This window comes from Nilaparvata lugens, unplaced genomic scaffold, assembly GCF_014356525.2.
Source record: "Nilaparvata lugens isolate BPH unplaced genomic scaffold, ASM1435652v1 scaffold6079, whole genome shotgun sequence".
NCBI lineage: Eukaryota > Metazoa > Arthropoda > Insecta > Hemiptera > Delphacidae > Nilaparvata > Nilaparvata lugens.
In genome coordinates, this window is record NW_024091844.1 from 3,417 (window position 1) to 18,968 (window position 15,552).

Below are 15,552 nucleotides of genomic sequence, written 5' to 3' on the forward strand. Positions count from 1 at the left end.
GTAAATGTAATCAGGAGTATAGATTTGCAGTATGAATAAGGAATGCCATTATTTTAGGAATGAGTAAAAACATAAAGGCTAATAACAACATAATCATATCAAGACTACGTCATGTTCCCAAATCTCAGCATATGACAGCTGGTCGTATGCACGACTTTAGCCCGTTGCACAAAAGCCTGTTAAATTTTAATCATGGTCAAATTCCACGCGAACCATCAGGGAAGGTTTTTCTGAGAACAAGGCTTGTATGATTTTTCTGGATAAATAGATAACAGACTTTTGTGCAACCGGGTGTGTATCTTGATTTGTTTTAATACTAATTTTGATAATTGGAGTGAAGTTCTAATGAATTGTTTGTATTGCGCCAACCTCTCATTCACATCCTGCGGCTGCGCAATGGCTTGGACGTCGCCTGTCCTAGACAACCTCGACAAATCACTCGGCATGGAGGTAACATTATCTATTCCACTAGCAATAGCAAAATAATTCCAATCAAGTCAAATCAAGCTCTATCAATTAACTACACTTTCCAATACTATCTATTGCTAGACTCTTAACGTAACAGTTATACAGATTCACATAATAATAATATGTAAAATTAATAAGAAAATTTATGGAATCAGCGAACATAGTAGACACCAGTGGCGGCTCGTGTTAAGGTTGCATGGTTGCACAACCCCCTTCATTTTGATGATAATAAATGAATCATTTTCTAGGAGTAAATGAAGTGACTGAATTTATAGGTGAGCTCTATTATTATCACAATTACTGATATTAGCTTCACAGTTTCATCATAATCCTATAATAATAGCAGCAAACTGTGGAACGTGCACGCAGTTTCACGCGAAATCAGACGCTGTGGTGGAACTGAACAGTGAATATAGCATTAGAGGTTGCAATCCTCCTGCAACCAAACTCATGTACGCGCACTATACTACCTAAATGTATATTATGTAGTGTAGGTATTTATCTATGTTAAATGTATTTAGTAGTGTGATATATTTTTCTACTTAAGCCTATAAGACCAATGTGGTGGCAATTTTTCTGCAACCATCCGCTTGAGGCGCTAGCAGTCCATACCACACCAGATTTGAAATTACCCCGTACCAGATTCTGATGAATGTGAAAGTCTGCTATCTGTTCTCCCATGAGTATATAATCTTTTGATAGGGCTATATCATAATATTATAACAGCCTCAATAGCATGATCTAATAATTTATCATCATGATAAATAACATTATAATAGTCTAAATATCATGTTCAATTGTTTTGATATTTTCGAAACCAAACAAGTAGGTCCAATAAAAAATGGACTATCCTGAATTAATTGTGTCGTAATATGCAATCTCCTTATGTCCAGGAAACATGAAATATAGAATAATTATCTATCATTTTGTAAAAATCACATTGTTTATCTTTATCAGAGTTGAAAATTGTCAGCTGCCAATTACGCCATGGTTTCACTTGGAGAATGCTTTGTTTGGATGGGCTTTTATTGCTGTGTAAAGATAGAATTTGTTTTAATCATTAAGTTAAAATCTTACCCCCTTCCACACACATCAGACGCGTGTCAATTAAGGTACCAGTTATTGAAGAGTATATTGTAAAATCAGCAATCCCCAGTATTTTCAGTCACTAGCCGCCACTGGTAGACACTGATGTATTTGATTGAAAGAAATGATAGGGGTTTCGTTTTTACAAGTAAACTTTTGACTCGAACTTAGGGAAAAGTTTTTTAAAAACGAGAACTCTAGGAAAAGATTTTTAAAAAATTTTAAAAAGTTTTTAATAACGAAAACTCTGTTTTTCGTTTTTTTTTCAAGCCAACTTTTGACTCATACTCTGGGAAAGATTTGAAACTGTAATAGAGCAGCCTAGTGAAATTATCGTTTTTAAGTCAATAAAATTATAGGAAGGCATTGTTTTCATTTTCCTTTCCCACCGCCTTTCATAGTATCTACCTGGATGGCTGTGGTTCAAGTCAAGTCATAGCTATGGTTGCACAAAAGCCTATCGATTTTAATCGTGATTAAATTCCACGAGATCCATCACAGAAGCCTTCGCCACAAAAAGCCTTCTCTGATTGCTTCTCGTGACATTCAATCACGATTAAAATTTAACAGTTTAGTGCAACCGGGCCTCTCTACTTGTTTATTTGCTATAGCTTAATTGATTATTGATAATTATTAAAAACGAAAAATCCAAATAAATGCTGTGAATCCCCCGAAGACTTCTGCTACTGCAAATATTGACAACAGGGTAAACAGCTAGATGGAATTCGATGAGCACTACGATTCAAAAATTATTTGTTAGCCCAGGAATGACAAATCATATTTTAATAGTATCGCTCATCGAATTTCCATCTAGCTATCTACCCTGTTGTCAATATTTGCAGTAGAAGAAGTCTTCGGGGTGATTCACAGCATTTAATTTGGATTTTCGTTTAACAGTAATTATTAATAAATTCATTCTTTGAATAAATGTAATTTCTCAGTATTCCGTGTGTAGACTGGCTGGCCGCTATGGCTTCGCATAAAATTGAGCGCTGCATTCCAGAGATTGTCAGTTTGGTGTAAGGGTAAGCATTCCTGGCCGGCAATTGGGAGGTACCGGGTACGTTTCCCGGGCTGACAAATAATTTTTGAATAGTAGCGCTCATCGAATTTCCATCTATAGAGATGTCCACGTTATAATGGCAATGTTTGATTACAATAGTATAGCTATCCTTGTCTATCATTCACCAAAGCGAATAGCACTATCTCTTTCTCACTTTGCTCTGTTGCCAGATCGTCTTTTAACAATGTAGAATTAATAGTTAATTACAAAATATATCACCTTAATTATGAAAATTCATCATGAAATAATTGAAAAATATAATTTCTTGCTTAATAAAATATAATTGATTATTTAAACGAGAATGAACAGTTGATATTACGTCAATAAACCTGTATCAGCTACCCTCTATAGAAGGCATTGACAAGACTGAGGATCGGCAACGTTGTTCTCCTATCTTTCTCCACTGCCATTGTAAAGTGGACTTTTTTTTTAAGATTACGTCCTAAAGACTCCAGTCATGGAGTATAAGACAAGTCATATAAGACCTCACTATATCAGGACCATTTAAAAACGTTACGTTATTAAATCTTAAAGAATATAAAATAGGTCTATAACCATCCTCGTTAATTAAGAATCTTTAAGTAAAATTTGAAGTTAATCAGTCCAGTAGTTCACAAGTGATGATGAGTCAAACATATTCTCCTATCCGGTATAAGCCAGTTCTTTCCTTTATTATAGTTCAGTTATATACAAATGTGTTGTGATAAAGATGAAGCATCTAGGAGACACCTCCTCCTCTTGAAAAATAGAAAAAAGTGAATGAGTTTTATATATTTCGTCATCACATACCTGATAGTAACCATGAGTGTTGTTTATCACCGTTTTGACCTGAAAATGCTGCACAATACGAAAAAAATCATCTCAATACAAACTGCTTACATGTTTGAATATGTTTTTGTTATTTTAGAGTCATCACAAAAGTATGTCAAAATGTATCTTATTTTGACGAATGGTCAAGAATTTCAAATTGGCTTAAATGTGGATCTGATATTTCAAGAATGATTCATTGGATTGTTTTTTATAATTTTAAAATATTAAAATAATTCTCCTATCCGGTACCGTACATGAAAAAGCATTTCTTTCCTTCATTATAGTGTAGACTAGCCGTCAGGCTCGCTTCGCTCGCCATATCCGTCTAGCCAGGGGACTCCGCCCCTGGATCCTCCGACTGGATCGTCCAAGAATGAGATCAGCAGGCTCGCTTCGCTCTCCTGAATTTTCATTTGTAGGACGAGTCGGGGGTCCAGACTAACGTCTGCCTAACTGATATGGCGAGCGAAGCGAGCCTGACGGCTAGTAATATAATAATCCCGGAATAGCTCTGATTGAAGTAGCAGAGCCCAATCAATTTTACCGCAAAAAATGCATTTTATTCTTCAACTTTGTGCCAACCTAACAAAGTCAACTCAACTTAATGTCAACCTGACAAATTATTAATTTAGTTACCAGTTAACAACTGTTTCGAAGAGTTACTCTCCTAGATTATAGTTCTATATTAACATATGGTATGGACATTTTTCAATTATAATTAGGAGAATAAGAAGAATTACATGCTAAAAGACGAACTTTAAACCCTTATAAACCACCCTTAGAGTTAAAATATTACCAAAAGATTTCTTAGTGCGCCTCTAAAGGCCAACTGAACATACCTACCAAATTTGAACGTTTTTGGTCCAGTAGATTTTTAGCTCTGCGAGTGAGTGAGTGAGTCAGTCAGTGAGTGAGTGAGTGCCATTTCGCTTATATATATATATAATATAGATATATATTATATATATATATATATATATATATATATATATATATATATGATTAGCATTCGTATGAATGGTTTTTAAATATGTTTTTAATTAAGAAATGGTTAGATAAGAATACCTATGTTTAAATATTGAAAAAACTAATTACATAACTTTTTCTGCAAATAGAGTAGGGCAGCCTAACGATAATCAAGATTTAAGACTCCATTCTCATTGCAATTTAAACTTGGTAATTGTGATTGTCCCTCCATTAAAAAATTCACTGATACTAAGTACTTGGAAATCAAATATTGTGATGAAACCTTAAATGGGATGTTCATATTAAATACATATGTAGAAAAATGAGATATTTATCTTTTAAATTTTAACTAAGTTGGCAGAATTCTTGTGCTTGTTCTTGAATAATTCTTGTCTTCTTGAATAATAAGAACTACCTGGAAAAATGTTTCATGCTCTAGTCAAGTCAATTCTACAGTATAGCATAGTATTGCAGTGTATAGTGTAGCATATAAAAATAAAATAAATATGCAGTATTGGCATAGTTGTTTGGGGTCTGTTTCAACTGTCATATTGCTGAATATTATTTGTAGCACAAAAACTGATAATTAAAACTATATTAAGCAAACCCAGGTTCTATCCAACGGATATGGTTTTTAGTGATTTTGAGGTCATGACTATATGTCAATTATACATAAAAACTGTAATTGAATATTTAATAAAATATAGATCCGATTTTCCTCTCACATTAAACTCTACACTTAATTATTATAATCCAAGGGCCACTGCTAACAAATAGTTTTAGTCATTAGTTTTGAAGTGGAAATTGGACTTTTTGAAGTGAAATCTTAACCTCATTTTTTTTTAACTTTTATTTTGTAAAAATTTGGAAGAAGACAGTTTTGGGCTATGCCTGTAATCATATTATATTATAATTTGATTTGTGATTGTGAATGAAATAAAAAAATAAATATGTAACCTATAACATTAATTTTGAATTTATAGGAGGCAGTTAATTTACATAGGTACTAAAATAATAAACCTTATTCCAAATCACTTTCTCATAAGATCAGCGGAAAAATTAAACTGGATATAGAAAACTGGACATACAGTAATTTCTTTTTCAATTTAGATATACTGTATATATAGAAGTGAAATGGCACTCACTCACTGACTGACTCACTCACTCGCAGAACTAAAAATCTACCGGACCAAAAACGTTCAAATTTGGTAGGTATGTTCAGTTGGCCCTTTAGAGGCGCACTAAGAAATCTTTTAGCGATATTTTAACTCGAAGGGTGGTTTTTAAGGGTTTAAAACTCTTTTAGCATGTATATTCTTCTTATTCCAATATATTAAAATTATAATTGAAATGTCCATACCATATGTTAATATAGAACTATAATCTAGAGAGAGTACCCTCTCGAAACAGTTGTTACTGGTGACTAAATAAAAATTTTGTCAGGTTGGCATTAAGTTGAGTTGACTTTGTTAGGTTGGCACCAAGTTAAGATTGAAATGCATTTATCCAGGACCTCCTAAATACCAATTTATCCAGTTAGCCAAAATTAGCGTTTTCTTAGCTTTTCTGCGTTTCCTCACCTTATTCAATAATTGATGGGAATATATTGAAAAAAATCAGTACACAGGTTTAGCTGAGGTGGAAAATTTTTGTTCGCCAAGATACGCCGATATAGTAACAGGTGTATTTCGAGATAAAATTGACATAATACGTTCAAATTCGGTACAGAGGTTCCGCTGAGGTCTACATGCAGGCGAGCGAAGCGAGCCCCTGATCTCATTTTTGGACGATCCAGTCGGATGGATGGATATGGCGAGCGAAGCGAGCCTGACGGCTAGTACTGTATAAGACTCAAGATTTCTGATCCAGCATTGTTTTTCATTAGTTTTTTTTTCATTTTTCAGTGTACTCGCTTACCTTTATTTTGCGTACCTATTCCTCTGTTTTCTTCCTTTCCCCATTTCTCTCTTCCCTTTTTTCCTCATCACTTCTCTCTCTTCTTCTTTGCTGCCCATTACATGAGAAACCATAGTTGGCTAGGTATTTTCCTCTCTTTTTTTTCTCTTCTCCACACACCCAACCACAAAGCCCATGTTTTTTATATTTGTAACATTTTATTGTAATTTTTGTCAGCCTACTCCATTTTATTAATCATTGATTTGATCATAATTATCTACCTATATAATTATTTTACTTTATTAATTTTGTGTTTTTTTTTCTCTAAATATTCATATTAATTAAAACTTACTTTTACAATATTTCCATTTATAAATAAACCCTTAGTTCAATTAATGAAATCAACGTTTTGGTTGAGAGTTAGTGGGAAGGATTTTTTAAATATTCTTTCCGAAGAATGGACATTGATATGTCCAAAGCTCCGCCAATTTATGTAGATGCATAACAATATATCTCTAGTTATTACAAATTGCTTTCTCATATCATATACAGTTCAATAATTATTTTCTTAGTCTATATTATGTAAATTAATTTATAATTTTGCTGTATTGTAAGCTATTGTATATAAGTGAATAAGCCAGTATATATTGTAATCTACATAAATAAAGTACTCAATCATTCTGTTTTGTCTTGTTTTGTGTTTTTAATAAATTGAAATTGAATGCAATTTGTCAGTAATTTCCATCTGTTAATTATTGATTGATTGGTCAAGGTGAGCACAAGCAGCAAATCGTGGATCGGATCCCTGATAGCAGTGGGTGCCATTTGCGGTCCCCTCATGGCCAACAAACTACTGGACCGAGTTGGTCGCAGATGGACTCTAATCCTGGACGTGATGCTGCTGATTTTGTCGTGGGTGATTGTCGGACTGCCCGGCCTGCGACTCACATTCGTCGATCCCCTGTCGCTGCTCTACTTTGGACGCTTTTTGTCTGGAGTAGCGGTCGGCATCATTTTCATGTCGTTGCCCGTCTACATTGCCGATATATCTGATGTGAGTGACTTAGGCTATCAATAGCAACATGAAAATAAAATTCAGTTCCATACATGGAATAATCATTCACTATAGGAATATTTGAAGCTTTCACTAAATAATAATAAATATCGGGGCACCGAGCTTCGCTCGTTATTTTTTATTGACTTTTGATAAACCGAACTCAATTCTTTAAAATGATTGGGGAAGTACTAACAGGCACAGCCCAAAACTGTTTTTTCCCGAATTTTTATTTATACACTATAAATAGTCCAGAAAGTAGGTGGTTATGTTCCATCATAGAGAAACAATAGCGTAAGTAGATATCCCATGGTATAGGGCGTTTATGTCGCAACTTTTACTGTTATCTCAAGCCGATTACTGTCGATTATTGTCGAGTTCCTGTTTTGACTGGGTAGAGTGTATGAACGGCCCAAATGAGAGACTACCAGCGTCACATAATTTTTTGGGAATAAATACGTGGACTATCAGCTTGAGATAACAGTAAAAGTTGCAACATAAACGCCCTACACCAAGGATATCTACTTACGCTATTGTTTCTCTATGGTTCCATACACTTGAATTCAGGTTCTTTTTTCTGTTCAAACTTTGAAAAACAAAAAATTATAATTTAGATTATATACAAACCAAATTGAATAACAAAATAACACTCACTATTCACTTGAAATTGTCAAATAATGATCAACTTTGAAAATTATGATATACTCTAGGTTAGGAGGACTATCATGTCATGTCAACAAATCAGATTATTTTGATCAAGTCGATTAAATTGTCTAGCTAGATAAAATTTCTCGCTGATTGATTATGATTACACAGCTGGAAATAATACTGTCTCTCTCCCACACAGGCACATGCATCTTCTGTTATCTAGAGACGACGAAATTATCATCTGTTTTCCAAGGATGAATTATCCTTTCAATGTCGTTCAGCGAGTTTTCCCAAACAATGAGACCCAGTGCAATCGAATCTTTATATCATAACCTTCCATGTTCCAAATTTCGTGAAAATCTTTAGAGCAGTTTTTGAGATCCGTAAAACATAATAACCAGATATATACAGAAATTGCTAGCCTAATATAATAGGATAATAAGCACCTTCAGCCACCTGTTGAAGGCAACATTGCCAACATTGAGGAAGAAAAACAGGCAAAATTCAAGACCTGTTAATAGATCTGCGCTCTCCAGGCTACTCCATAAGAATGGTAGTGTTGATCATAGGAGTTTTGGGTGGTATGATACCTCATTTTTGGTCAACCTCAAAACCATTCCAGCCTGTGAGAGACCTGCTACTGCACTCGCAGGTCAAATGCAGAAGGCTGTCATCCTTGGTTCATTACGTCTACTCAGAGCAAAAGATTTAATGGTAACGGACCCAGTATAATTGTTTTCGCCCCACTTGGATGTAATGAGTGTTTTTCGTGCGTCATATGGAGGCCGAAAGTGATTGTTTTCTGACCAGGCGGTAAAATTTTTACGGCCCTAGGGCTGTAAAATAACCTTGAAGTCAGCTGATTCTAATTTAATGTGAACGTGTTTACAAATAGTTTATGAAACGGATCAGTTTATGCTTCTAGAATTGAATAAGTATTTTGCAATAAGATACTATCATTTCATTTGGATGAATGAAATACAAATAAAGTATTATAAATTCAAATTCAATTTTCAGAGTATAATAGAATCTAACCTCAAACCTCAAAGTACTGCGTTTATCACGAGACCTGGATAATTTGGAACTACTTGGTCAATATCCATGGTGCTGAACGTTTTTACAAATAGTTTATGAAACTGAATCAGTTCATGCTTCTAGAATTGAATAAAGTATTCTGCTATAATATACTGTCATTTTATTTAGATGAATGAAATACAGATAAGATATATATTATGATCTATTCATATTCGATTTTCAGAGTAGGATAAAACTATAACCTAAACTTCCGAGTTGACGACAAACAGCATTGTTGACGTTGATATTCAGATTAGCCAAATTTCAAGTGTGCTAAAACAGCTGATCAAAAATCTTTCATCATTTGTGTTTATTATTCAATAATTAAAACATTTATATATATGATCTTATTATCATTTTTTGAAAGAATAAAAATTATAACTCAACCTCCCACTAATTGAACATAATTTTTAGGTTATTTAAACAAATCAGATAGAAAATAAAAATACTTGGACAATTTCCTGATATTCAGATTACCTCAGATTTGCTTGAGCTATGACCTTCCACTTTTGCTTTCAGAAGTGCTTAATAATAAACCAATATTCTCACATATATATATATATATATATATATAATATATATATATATATATATATATATATATATATTGTTTATTTTTGTGTGTGGCGAAAAATAGCGTTCGCACCATGGGCAAAAATTTTTTTTCGGCTCTCAATCTTTTCTAGCAATCTTTTCTAACCGATTTCGAGCAGAAAAGTCTCATTTCGACCCTAGGTGCGAAAATACTATTACCACATGGACATGTGGAGCAGTCACTCTGGTAAAATCTCTTGTCACTCTCGTTTGGGGGTCGGAGCCAAGGGAAGAGTGGTCAAGCAAAACCTCAAACAGGAAATAATAATAATAAAATCTGCTGTAGTACACTCACACAACTTTCCTTGCTCATTGAACTGTAAGCCTCATTCTTAACGAGAATAATTCAGGGGAATAAACATGATGACGATTGGCGGCAACATATTTGAAACTACGATCAGACTACTTTATATGTGTATAATATGGTTTTCAGAGTAATTTTTCCTTTGTGTAAAATGTGAAATTCGATTTTTTTTAAATCGTCAAAACAGCTGTTCTACAGATAAATATCTCGATTATGTGCTCTTTTATAAACTGCTCTACCTACTTACCTCATGCACGAGAATGAGGTTACAAAGTCCATTTCTCAAGGATGGGGTGGACCCCCTATAAGTTTCCCAGGAAAAAGACTCATTCCGATGATAGAGCTGATAAATAACTATACAGGGTATGAATTTGAAAAAAATCTGTCAAGTCATTTTTGAGAAAATAGTAAAAAAACATGGTTTTTTGTAATTATCCGCCATTTTGCACAAGAATATTACGGAGCTTCTGCAATTTTCTCTGAAATGAGACTCATGTCAATTGAATAGGCTTATAAATAGCTATCCATGGTATAATTTGAAGAAAATCGTTGGAGCCGTTTTCTAGAAAACCGTGATAAACATGTTTTTTCAGGCCATATCCGCCATTTTTTTCGCCATTTTGAATTGAATTTTACTGAATTCCTTATTGTCGGATCCTCATGGTATAAGGACCTTAGTTTGAAATTTCAAGGCAATCGTTAATTAGGATGGATTTTCGTGTTCACAGACACCCCCCCCCCACACACACACACACCACAGACCCACACCCAAATCATGTTTTTGGACTCAGGGGACCTTGAAACGTAGAGAAACATGAAATTAGGGTACCTTAATTTTTTTGGAAAGCATACTTTCCTTACGGTACCTATGGTAATAGATCAAAGAAAGTAAAAACATCCACAACATGACTATAATAAAACTCACAAAACTCAACATACAAAACACAATATTCAGTGCAACATGGTTAGCAGCCCTTATATGGAATGGATTCAAACTCACTTGTCCAGATCACATTATAGAGACTGCACCATAGCGTAAGTAGATATCCCATGGTATAGGACGTTTATGTCGCAACTTTTAGTGTGATCTCAAGCGCGATAGTCCACTTAGTCCTTTCCCGTGAAGCTGTGTGACGCTGGTAGTCTCTCATACTGTGCGGGTTCATACACTCTTACACTCCCAACAAAACAGTAAAAATCGACAATAATCGGCTTGTGATAACAGTAAAAATTGCATCATAAACGCCCTATACCATGGGATATCTACTTACGCTATTGTTTCTCTATGATAACATGCACACATCCATTTTCTATGTATCTTATTGGTTTGTATCGAATTTCATCTTTTTTTCAATTCAAATTCATTTATTTGCCATGAAATAAATATCTAACTTACAAAATGGCACTACCGGCAAAGAAAACCTGTCGCCGGCAGTGAGTTCGAACAACTAGGTACAGCAAACATGTCAATAGAAAGAAAAAGAGCTTATTCAACCACTAAAATAAATAAAATTATGGAATCCAGGTCACATCTCAATACTTACAAACGATAAGACAAAGTAACAAAATCACAAGCAAAAAACAAACTCAAAAAAAAAACCAATTCAGGAATCCCTGACAATATTTTTAAATTTATAACACAAGAATGAAACATTACATAATGGATATAGATATTTTAAAATTAACAATTATCCTATCCAATTCAGTATAGATTCATTATGGATTTGTAATTCTATTAATAATGAATTCAGTTGGGACTTTATTTGGTGTACCTATTAAGTTTGTACCAATAAATATTAAAAACTGGATACTTCACAACTATTATTTCCATCTTAATATTTTATGGTTAGAATTTTTTCAGCTTTTAAAACTATTCATTATTGTCTGGATTAATTCACAATTAATAGCATTTATTTTAAATATACTTACCATTGTTGAATAAAAATATTCAATTTAAATTATTAGCTTAAGATTTAGAAACAGTTACGGTAAGTCTCTACTCCTACTGGGAACAAGTGTTTCACTTATGCCAGTAGTCTTCACCTCCAGCCGTATTTACAGATAGATGATATAGATACTTAGAATAATAATTATTTTTTGTTTTCTGATTGTCACATCTTTGTAAAGTTTTTGTGTTTGGTGAAATAAATTGAATTGAATTGAATTGAAAAATTGAATTTATAAACAAGTAACACTGATATTCAACTGACGTCTACATACACTTAACATCTAGCTGTTTACCGTGTGGCAATTTGTAGTAGCAGAAGTCTTCGGGGTGATTACAGCATTTAATTCTGATTTTTGTCTAATAATAATTATGAATTAAAATGTTCGTTTGGTGAGTAGGTGGAGTCGCGAGGACCGCTGGATCGCCAACGAGCTCTTCATAGCGTTCGGCTTCTTCTTCGAGTTGTGTTCGGTTCGGTGACCACTATTCTGCAGCTGGCGATGGCCTCCACCGCCATTCCCCTCCTTTTCCTGCGACGTTGGTGGATGCCCGAGTCGCCGCACTTCCTGGGATGCGCGGACGCAAGGCGGAGGCACTCAAAGCCATCAAGTGGATCCGCAATTATGGGGACGACGAAGATGCTGCCGCCGAGAAGGAGGCGCAGGAAATTCAGGTATAGTTACGCGTCCCGTGTACTTTGAAACGGCATATAGGCAAGGTATGGTTGATATTCCTACTTTTTCAAAACATGAGGCTCCAGAGTACCAAGTCTATAGTCAGGTCCACGTTATAATATCAGTGTTTAACTAGTAGTTATGTGAACAGTAGACGTATAAACAAGGTTTTTGAAACGTTTGCATTTTAAGGATAATATGAAAGGGAAAGGAGCCTCCTTCATACGCAAATATTACCGTAAAATCTGGTGTGGCGCACTCACACAACTTCCTTGCCGTTATGAAAATTGAAAAACCTAGCGCTAGTGTTCACGCGCATCTCAAGTCTACTATTCCAAGATCTGAGTCAGCTGGTGACAGGACAATAACGTTGGAGTCACACGAAGTCTGCTATCTCTTCATAGTGAATGATTCAATAGAATCAACAGTTGCCAACAGTTTGCAATTGAATGATCACATTTTCTCGAATTTCGAGCTTATTTTCAATTTTAGGTGAAAATGTAACTGAACATTAATTATTGTAGAGATTTTCATGCTCAATCTGTTCCACTTGAGATTTTTTGTTTAAATTTTATCTGAATTCTGATAATTGGAAATCTAAAATCAAACTTTGCAGGATGGGGCGGAGCTCCTGACATTTTTACAGATATGGGACTTGTGACAGTTGATTGAGCTTATCAATGACATTTTAGTTATAAATTTGATCAAAATCGTTGGAGCCGTTTTCGTGAAAATCGCAAAACCCTGTTTTTGACAACATTTTCGCCATTTTAGCCACCATCTTGAATTGCATTTGATCGAAATTGTTCGTGTCGGATCCTTATATTGTAAGGACCTTGAGTTCCAAATTTCAAGCTATTCCGTTAATTGGGAGATGAGATATCGTATACACAGACACTCTACATACACATCAGAATGTATTACGAAAGAAAAATTATAATAACATTCATACAGAAATGTTCTACCTAATTTCAGTAATACGAGATTAATTCTCAGAGGAATGCAAAAATTCCCTCATAAAGGCCCAGTTGCACAAAAGCCGGTTGAATTTTAATCCTGATTAACATCACGTGAACCAAATCAGAGAAGACCACTTCAAAAAGATGGATCTACTTGAATTAATCAGGATTGAAAATAACCCGGTTTTGCAACCGGCACTAAGTACCTGATTGAATGATTACAAAGTTGAACAGCTGAGTCATAATTTTGACACGTCCCACACACATGACTCGCTCACTCACTTCATCACCAACAGACGACGAAATAATTATTATCAGCTGTTTTCCCAAGGATGAATAATAATTATCCTTTTAATGTCCTCAGCAAGTTTCCTAGGATGAGACCTAGTGCAATCGAATCATTGTATTATAAACCTTCTATGTTCAGAATTTCGTGAGAATCGTTAGAGCGGTTTTTGAGATCTGGTGAAATACAAAAATATACAACTAACATAACATATACAACTCTCTTCAATAATTATCCTTTTTATGTCCGTCAGCAAGTTTTCCCAGGGATGAGACCTAGTGCATCGAATCTTGTATTATAAACCTACTATGTTCAAATTCGTGAGAATCGTTAAAGCGGTTTTTGAGATCTGGTGAAATACAAACATATACAACTATCATAACATATACAACTCTCTACAGAAAACACAAGAATGCTGTAATGTCAACGATCTTGTTATGAATGTATCAAAAAATTGAAGTTAATTTCAGTAAAAGAGGGGTCCAATTAACAAACTCATGCAGCATAGATGAGGGCAAGGTTGAATTTTTGGGCATTACAACAGACAGGGGCTATCATGGAACGCACATGTGGATTCAGTATGCAAGAAACTAGGCTCGGAATCTATGTGGTGAGAAGAGTGAAGTGTATTGCAACACTGGAAGCGGCAAAAGCAGCATACCATGGCCTGGTAGAGTCCACCTGAGATATGGGCTTATTGTGTGGGGGGGATCGTCTGCGGGCAATCTAAAGAGGGTTCTCACACATCAGAAGAGTGTTGGCAAGTCTCAAACAAAGAGGACATTTCGAGGTGCCCTTCCGTTCATCTGGGCATCATGACGGTGTCCAACATCTACATCATGGAAGTCATCACCCATGTTAGCCGACTAAATCTCTAGAGAGGCACAGATGTTCATAAATACGTCACTCGGCAGGCAGACAACTATGTACTCCCAAGGCACAGGACTGCAATCTTCCAAGAGAAACCTTCATACGTGGGCAGAAAACTGTTGGAATCACCTACCGGAGACGATACCGAGGCTGGACTGTGTGACATTGAAAAAAAGACTTGGTGAGTTTCTCAAAGGGAGGCCTGTACGAACTGTGTGAATTTCTTGAAACAGGTGACACAGACTGGCAGTGAAAAATATAATTGTGAATACAAACAATTCAAAAAATATATATATATATATATAATATATATATATATATATATATATATTATATATATATATATATTATTCTTTGCTATTCTTGCACAATATGTAATAAAGAATTTTGACTATTGACTATAAATAGGTGAAAAAAAAAACATATAATTACTAGTATATATAGGATAGTGACTCTACTAATATCTATGTGTCGATTGATTATGTGTTGTAGGCACTGCTTGGACGACACAAAAGACCAGTCGTCACCGTGTCCGCGACCTGGTGATGGTGAAAGGCAACCGGCGCGCTCTCATCTCGTGCGGCTCATCTTCGCCCAGCAATTCACCGGCATCAACGTGGTGCAGTTCTACCACGCAATCGATACTCGAAGACTCGAGCAAGCCACAGCATGCGTCCGGTCTGCCGACGGGCGTCGCGCCCATGCGGTCGGCGGCACCAGTTCTTCTCCAGCATCCTCACGCCCATTGCCACGCGACTCTTCGGCATCAGATCCGCTGCTGCTGTCCGCCCTTGGCGCTGCTATTGGACAGGTTAGATCTGGTTACGTTAGATTAGGTCTAGTCTGGTAGAG

General features: G+C 35.3%; 1 pseudogene; it reads left to right on the forward strand.

The window, feature by feature from the left end:
• Window positions 1-345: 345 nt before the first annotated feature.
• On the forward strand, window positions 346-15,511 carry LOC120356182 (annotated as a pseudogene).
• The last annotated feature ends 41 nt before the right edge of the window (window positions 15,512-15,552 follow it).